General features: G+C 43.7%; 1 pseudogene; it reads right to left on the minus strand.

The window, feature by feature from the left end:
* Positions 1-3,032: 3,032 nt before the first annotated feature.
* Positions 3,033-5,456, minus strand: LOC142841307 (SHC-transforming protein 1 pseudogene; annotated as a pseudogene).
* Positions 5,457-8,742: the final 3,286 nt, after the last annotated feature.

Consider the following 8,742-nt stretch of genomic DNA (forward strand, 5'->3'; position numbering starts at 1 on the left):
CCCCACACTGCTAGCTTTTGTGTGTGTGTGTGTGTTTATTTTTTTATTAAAGATTTCTGTCTCTTCCCCGCCACCGCCTCCCATTTCCCTCCCCCTCCCCCAATTAAGCCCCCCCCCCCCGGCCTCCTCAGCCCAAAGAGCAATCAGGGTTCCCTGCTCTGTGAGAAGTCCAAGGACCACCCACCTCCATCCAGGTCTTGTAAGGTGAGCATCCAAACTACCTAGGCTCCCACAAAGCCAGTACGTGCAGTAGGATCAAAAACCCATTGCCATTGTTCTTGAGTTCTCAGTAGTCCTCATTGTCCGCTATGTTCAGAGAGTCAGGTTTTATCCCAGGCTTTTTCAGACCCAGGCCAGCTGGCCTTGGTGAGTTCCCAATAGAACATCCCCATTGTCTCAGTGTGTGGGTGCACCCCTCGAGGTCCTGAGTTCCTTGCTCGTGCTCCGTCTCCTTCTGCTCCTGATTTGGACCTTGAGATTTCTGTCCAGTGCTCCAATGTGGGTCTCTATCTCTGTCTCCTTTCATCGCCTGATGAAGTTTAATATTCAGGAGGATGCCTATATGTTTTTCTTTGGGTTCTCCTTATTTAGCTTCTCTAGGATCACTAATTATAGTCACTGCTAGCTTTTTACCTGAAATAACAGCACATAAATTTTATTCTTTTAAACATGGCTTGGCCCATTAGCTCTAGCCTCTTACTGGCTAACTCTCACATCTTGATTAGCCCATTTCTAATGAGTGTAGCACCACGAGGTGGTGTCTTACCAGGAATATTGTTAACCTGCGTCCATCTCGGAGAGGAGAGCTATGGCGACTGCCTTATTGCCTTCTTCCTCCCAGCATTCTGTTTGGTCTACTCCGCCTATCTAAGCTGCTGTCCTATCAGGCCAAGCAGTTTCTTTATTAATTAACCAATGAAAGCAACAGATAGACAGAAGACACTTCCACATCAGGGGGACGGATATGGATGGTTGCTATCTAAAGCTAAAATTGTGAAAACCCACAAAACAGCAACACCACAAGGCCTATAACAGGGATGTCTCCCCATATAGGCAGGGTGCAAATCAGCGCAAACACCCAGGACCCATGAGTGGTGTGTCCCCTGAATACGGGTGGGATGCTATGGCCTGGCTGTATCCAGTCAGGGTCCAGAGAAACAAGAGGCCGCTCTGAGTGGCCTTTTACGGCAATGAAAAAAACAAAAGAGAAGAAATGAAAAAAAAGATAAAGAATCTGGGGGACCCTGGATCCCCCCATCAGTTGAACGCACCGCACAGTTTCTGGTGCTAGAGCGGGCTGACTAACCCCAGGTTAGTCCAAACACAATTTTAGTTATGGAAAGCAAGCATAGCAGAATGGCTGGAGACTCACCATTCAAAGCCTGGAAGCCAGTGGTGGGAGTAGGAAAAAAGCCCTGGTTCAGGATCCTACTCTCTGGAGAGGAGCAGTAGGGCCTAACAGAGTCACAAGGCACCAATGTTATGGATTTGCAGCCAGTCCCCAGCAATTTGTTGTGGGGACCTGGTGGCGGCTGGTCCACAAACCAAAGTGGCTAATCTCCAGCCATGTGTGGGCGGGCTGGTCCCTGGCAAGCCCGGCAAGCTGTGTGAGCAGGCAGTGGTGGATGGGAGGCACATAGACAGGCATATCATATAGAATAGAATTGGATATTTGTTATTTGGGTTATGAAGGGGAATTAAAAAGTAGATAAGGGAGGTTAGGAGGGAAGAGAAGGGACAGAGATAGAGCCAAGATGGCCAGGGAGGGATAGAGGCTGCAGGGAGTGTGCATAGCTTGTCTCTTAAAGAGACAGCATTACAGTTGGGGGTGCCTTATTCCCAGCACCGGCACTTGGAAGGCTTAGGCAGGCAGATCTCTCTGAGTTCATGACAGTTTCTCTATGAAACAGTCCTGACTATCCTGGAACTTGCTTTGTAGACCAGGCTGACTCATGGCACTCAGGCACTCTTTGAGTTTGAGACCAGTCTGGTCTACAAAGTGAGTGCCAGGACAGTCAGGACAGGATTGTTTCACAGAGAAACCCTGTCTCAAAAAACAAAAAAATGTGGAAGGGGTGGAATCTCAGAAAGTATTAAGGAATCTGCTTCTGTACAGTAATGGTGAGGCTGATATGGGAACAGGATGCACTGTGGGAAAATGGAGGATAGAGTCAGTAATGTGTGCAAACAAAGGAGAATATGAGGTTTAGAGTTTAGTAGTCAAGCTATAAGTCCCAAGGCGATACTTTATGTTCTGCTTGCTGGAAGGTGCCACAATATGTTCTGGCTTGGGATATTCAGTGAACATAATGTCTGTAAATGTCATCCTATGATTTTTTATTCTAAAAAGAAAATATTTATTCATTGATTGATTAATTGATTTAAATGTGCATTGGTATTTTGCCTGATATATCTGTGTCAGGGTGTTAGATCACCTAGAACTAAAGTTATAGAGAGTTGGGAGCTGCCATATGGATCTTCTGGAAGAATAGCCAGTGCTCTTAACCACTGAGCCATCTCCTCTAGTCCTTTTTTATTTCTAATTAAAACAGAACTTATTTGATTTTTAACTATGTGTACCTTTATATACAAATATTTACATATGTATTTACATACATGTTTTTGGATATGTAAGTGCAATTACCAACAAAATACAGAAGAGGGGTGTCAGATCTCCTGGAGCTAGAGTTGCAGGAAGTTTGTGAAACACTTGTTATTGATATTGGAACAAATTACTCTAATTAACCACTAACTTGTCACTCCAGCATGGATTTCCAGGCTTTCTTAGAGAAAAGTATGGAGGGGGATTTTTTTTTAGAAGAAATAAGGACTTTAATGAAGACTATTTCCCTTTGGTATAAGACATCCAAACCAAAAATAGGCGATGGCCAAGACTAAAAACCAAAAACCCGTCGACCCCCCTTGTTCACAAGGCCTATAGAGTGAGCTCGCAAGATTTCTGTCCTGGCTGCATTGGCCTGCAAGCGGAAGGTAGGATCTTAAGTAAGATTTTACATCATGACCCCACAACACTGTTTAACCAAACAGTTCTCTTGAGGAATAAGAAAAATAAATCCTGTCTTACGTACTTTTAGGCCAGATCGAGTAAAATATCAACAGTTGTTAAAAAAAAAAGCTTGGAAAAGTCAACGAGGTGATATATAAATGAAATCGACTATCATAATTTGTGCCCAAAAGTAAGCAACAGAAACAAAACCAGGAAAATAAATCTACAACCCTAAAATGTATGCGGGGGAAAAAAAAGTGCAGTTCCAGACCTACCAATAGTACTGGGGATTGTCTACTGCTTTGGTCTCAAAGCCTCCATAGAACCCACCTGGAGGCTAACAGTACACATCCTGGAGGCCCATGTCAGTCACACACCCCCATCCCTAAAGAGTGGATGGGGCTGCCGGAAGAAGGGCTACACTTTGGCTGGAGATTTCAACACACATGCAAACAGGGGAGGGGCAGGCTTAAAAAATGTATAGACCCCTTGGAGAAAGGGATCAAGGCCAGGAGGCACTGATCAAGGGAGGGGTCCAAACCTGCCCCCCACCCCTCCACCACCAGGAGGGGGCTCTGAGGCAATCTCTCTGTCTCTTTCTTTTTGGTTTTTGGAGTCAGGGTCTCTTTACATGGCCCTGACTGTTCTGGAACTAACTCTGTTGCAGACCAGGCTGGCCTCACAAATCTTCTTGTCTCTGCCTCCTGAGTGCGGATTAAAGGCATGTGCCACCAAGCCCAGCTTGGGGCAATCTCTTAAGGGCTGCACAACCAAAAGGCAGAGGAGATAGTTGCCACTCCTGCCCCTATTCTTCCCAAACACAGAAAGGGGTGCTGAGCACAACAGGGTTCCAGAGCCAAGGCGTCAGCAACCCTTATCCACACGAAGGGCCTGAGAACTCTTTGCATAAAGTATCTGCAGACTTAGAAGATAGTCAAAGGCACAAAGTTGTAAGGGATGCATAGGGAATAGGATATGTTAAGAGGGATCTGGGGTATCCTGAAGACCAGGGGTAAACCAGAGGTATGATTACTTCCCTTCCCCCAAAGGGCAATTGCTCCACTGGGTCTTTTTCTATTTTAAGAACCTACCCTTTGGGGGAAAGGGCATCAGTTTGGCACAGACAAGGCCCAGGCAAGGGACCACTCTGTACATTAATACTTTGGTGAGGTTTGGGCAGAAGCAGGATGCTACCCCAGGTTCCTAACTAAAATTCCTTGTCTCAGGTGAAGCACAAACAGAGGTCCCAGGAGTTAGAGGACACAGTGGTATGGGGTGGAGGGCTTCCAGGACAGACCGAAGATCACACTTTCCGGTCCACGGGTTGCTGTAGGCACAGTTCGCTGCCCGTGGAGATGATGGGCAAGTGATTGTCCATGTGGTAGCTGATGAGGTGACTGACGCTCTCAAAGCGGTGATCTTTTGTCCGAACCACACCTTCAGGGTCCACCAGAAGGAGGTGCTTGGGCTGCCCACTCTGCAGGCCAGTGAGCACGTACTGGCCAGGTGTGGTTGTGCTCTCTCGCACCAAGAAGTCACCATTGAGATGGAGCAGGGCTTCAGCCTCACGCTGGCTCAGCTTCCCATGGAACCAGGACTCCCCTTGGAGCTGCTCAGCCATGGACATGGACTGGGGAGGTGGAGGCACCCGGAGGGCATCTTCAAAGGGCTTCATGTCAAAGAGGTCTCGAGGTGCACTGCCATTAACAGAAGGATTGGGAGGCCCAGACCCACCCCCAGCTTGGTGGGCCTTGTCTAGATTCTGGATGTTGACATAGGAAGGGTCATCGAAGAGCTCTCTGCCTGGGCAAGGTGGTGGAGGCAGCATCTGCTTATGGACATTGCGTCTCCTGCAGCATGCTGCCCTACAGGCAGTGTAGCTCCCAAGTGGCTGGGCATCTGGGCATTGGGCAGAGTGGGTCAAGCAGCCCCTTCTTGAAGCCTCATGTCTACCACCCCGCCGAGAGTGGGTTCATTCCCTGGGAAGTCATTTTAGTACTGATGGTCAGGTGGCTCTTCTTCCTCCTCATCCCAAGCCGAGCCATCAAAGCCAGCCATCCTGTCATGGGAGGTGACCAGTATGGGTGGATTCCTGAGATACTGTTTGAAGCGCAACTCAAAGGCCTGACCAATGGTGCTGATGACATCCTGAGCGAGCCCTTCAGAGCACTCCAGGATATGGCAGGTTCTCTGATTTATAGTGTCTTTGGCAACGTAGGCAACATACTCTGCTGTGTCCGGATCCCCACCAGACGCCAATGAGATAGATTGCATATGATGTTTGGCAATGATCTGTTTGCAGTCGGCTGCCATGAGGTTAAGGCTGCTGGTGGACACAGTGAGGGTGACTGGCATTCTAGCAAACTTCAGGTTACTCCTCCCTAGGATGGAGCTGAGTGGGCGGCTAGAGGGCTTTCTCTTCCTTGTTGTTCCTCTGGCACCAGGCATGGCTTCACACACCAAATTGATGGACTTTCTGGTGAACTGCGTCCGGGTATTGAAGTATTGACTGCAGGACCTCCACACAACCCATATACTGTGGGGGAAGGAAGCAAGGATAGTGGAGGGGGATTTTTGAATGTCGTTTTTTTTAATATCTATCTAACATGCATAGATGAACAAGAGATGTTTGGATCAAATCTACCTCCCCTTAGTTCATCCCACATCCCAACACTACTTTTTCTTTCCCATCTTGTTCTCTTTCAAATTCATGGCCTCTTTTTTGTTAATTATTATTGCATGTATATATTTATATATACATATCCATTATAAAATATAACCTACTCAGTCTTTATAATGTACTCATTGTTACTCTTATATGTTTTCAAGGATGCTGTTGGATAACTAATTGGTATACTGTTCCCTGGTGAAGAAGATTTCTCTTGCTCTCAACATTTCTTCATTTCTTATAGTTCTTTGTGTAATTTTAGGGCCTCTTGGACTTTTTCCAATCCACTTTGGCTTGACTATTGGTGTCAACTGTATTTAGCTGATGTTTGAACAGTCATGTTTGTTGCATGATTATTAAAAATCCAGTGACAGGTATGGGGTTCAACCTGAAGGTCAGCAAAACAAAACAGCCAGCCACTGGCTCTTATCTCTACCTTAGTTCAAAATGACAATCCTGCCTCTAGGAATCTCAGAATGAGACTTGAGACTGTGAGCTGTCTCCTCCCATCTTATATTCCTCTCTAGTGCTGGGATTAAATGCATGCACCACTACCACCTGATTTTTAGGTTTTTATGACAAACTAGCATGGCCACTAGGATTAAAAGTGTGTGTCAGGTGTGTCAGCACTGCCTGGTCTGTAAGACCGATCAGTGTGGCTGTTTTAATCTCTGAACTTCAGGCACACTTTATTTATTTAAATACATTTCCCCTTTTTGTCTAAAATAAAAAAAGACAAAGGCTATAACTAATATAAGAAAAACTGTGTACAGTAAGTACAATGACTATATACAATATATATAGGCAATAAATACATCAACAATGTCTCATCCATTTGCATTTCACAAATGTAGAGGAACTACTCCTTATCTTGTGAGTCCAAAGTCTTGTACCTAATTTATTTTCTATCATAACTTGCCTTCTGCATTTAGTAAACTTTAACTCTAACTATGTACTCTTCAAATCCCTCAGAGACACAAGAAGGAAATAATATCAACCAAGTAATCAGGAAGTATGAGCAATGAACTTCCAAAAATGTGAGAAATGACAGAAACAGCAGGCCTCCTGGACAGTCACCTAAAGTTCCTCTATAACATTGGGGTATCTGTCTTTGGCCTATAGGCCTAGCATATCCAATAGACTTTTCTGTGAAGCAGGATATTCTGAAGGGTGGTCCCTCCTTGAAAATGTTTCACCATCACTTTCTTTTGTGCCCTGCTTATCCAGTTAGGACAGCATACTGTCAGCAGCTGAAGCAAGGGAATTTTCTTGCCCAGCAGCTTACTTTTGCCACAAAGAAAGTAAACTCCATGTGGAGTTTCTTTGATGCCTGTTATCTTCTCTGATTTAGATTAGTGGTGCCAGGAGCAGACATGTCTCATTGTCATAAAAGGAACCTATGTTATTAAAACATCTTAAATGCTATATTCTGTAGATCTATGAAGTGTTTGAAGATGATCTAATATATATCTTTGTTTGACCTTGAAAAATACCTAATGGGACTACAAACGTGATTATAATAAAAGACTAGGGCCAGGCGGTGGTGGCACATGCCTTTAATACCAGCACTCAGGAGGCAGAGGCAGGCAGATCTCTGTGAGTTCGAGGCCAGCCTGGTCTAGAAGAGCTAGTTCCAGGACAGGAACCAAAAAGCTACAGAGGAACCCTGTCTCGAAAATCAATCAATCAATCAATCAATCAATAAAAATAAATAAAGACTAATTACTAAACCTGTATTTCATTATTACCCTAACCAGTTGTAAATAATAATTTTGAAGGACTAGAAATTTGCAACCCACTGTTAAATGAGCTGAATAGATACAATACTTTAAACAGGAGTAGAAATGTATGTACAGAATATTCTAAAAAAAAATCAATCTCAAATTTGTATCAATATACAAAATTTGTATGCAATATATAAAAGTCCAATCCAATGTAAAACATTAAAATTAATAGTTGCTTTTAAAATTAGATTCAATTATCTACACTTTTATCATATCTATATCCTCCCTTTTTTCAGAGTAGAATCAATAATATACCCATTTATACTATCATATCTATATCCCTTTTTTTTTCTTTTCAGAACATGACCCTGAATCTAATTTCTTTGTTTAGCTTCTTTCCTGACCATTACCCGTAAAAATGTGTAACCAGCACACTACAAAAAGAACTCATGAATACCACTTTAATATTTGGTAACAGAGCCTCTTTTGCCTAATATATATATATATATATATATATATATATATATATATATATATATATATATATACACACAATTCCTTTCAATATGTATTTATTTTTTATGTAATTGGGATCATAAATTCCAGAAGGGTTTTAACCTTTTTTCACTTGGCTACTGAAATACTTTGCCTACCTTCCCATGGCTAACATGCCACGAGGAGCCAACCATGAGCATGTTGTGAGCATTCTTCCAGATGCTTGCTTCCTTTACACACACACACACACACACTTATATGGAACACACAGCTGTGCTCCTTTTAAGTATACACAAGCATTACGGATCTCATCGCTTAACATTAACTATAGATGTTATGGCTCACTGTATAGCACAAGCTAGTCTCCCTCCAGCCTTTATACCTCCTGCACCAGCTTACTGAATGCTGTGGATAGATACGCACCACCAGAGTATTCTTTGTTTAATGAGTTTGTAGAAGTTCATTGTAGGGATATTCCATACATTAACCTATCGTGTGTTAATAATTCTTCAATTTGTTTGTGAGCAGGTGAGAAGAGTAGCTTTAAATAGCATGGGAACTTCATATGTATCATGAAACTGTTTTTATGAGCTGGGGATTATTGTGTATGCCTTTAATCCCAGCACATGAGAGGCTGAGGCAGACAGATTTCTATAAGTTCACTGCCACCTAGTATACAGAGCACATTCCAGGACAGCCAGAGCCTCTTAAAAGAGCTGCAAGGATTTCCTGCCACTAATGCTGAGTCAGGAGACCTCTCTTAAAGGAGCCTTACCTCTGCGTGCCTCTTGCAAACAGAGCCTACCTGAGACAATCCTGTACCAAGAAGCCTTTCTTAACTTTGTTCT

This window comes from Microtus pennsylvanicus, chromosome X (assembly GCF_037038515.1).
Source record: "Microtus pennsylvanicus isolate mMicPen1 chromosome X, mMicPen1.hap1, whole genome shotgun sequence".
Lineage (NCBI taxonomy): Eukaryota > Metazoa > Chordata > Mammalia > Rodentia > Cricetidae > Microtus > Microtus pennsylvanicus.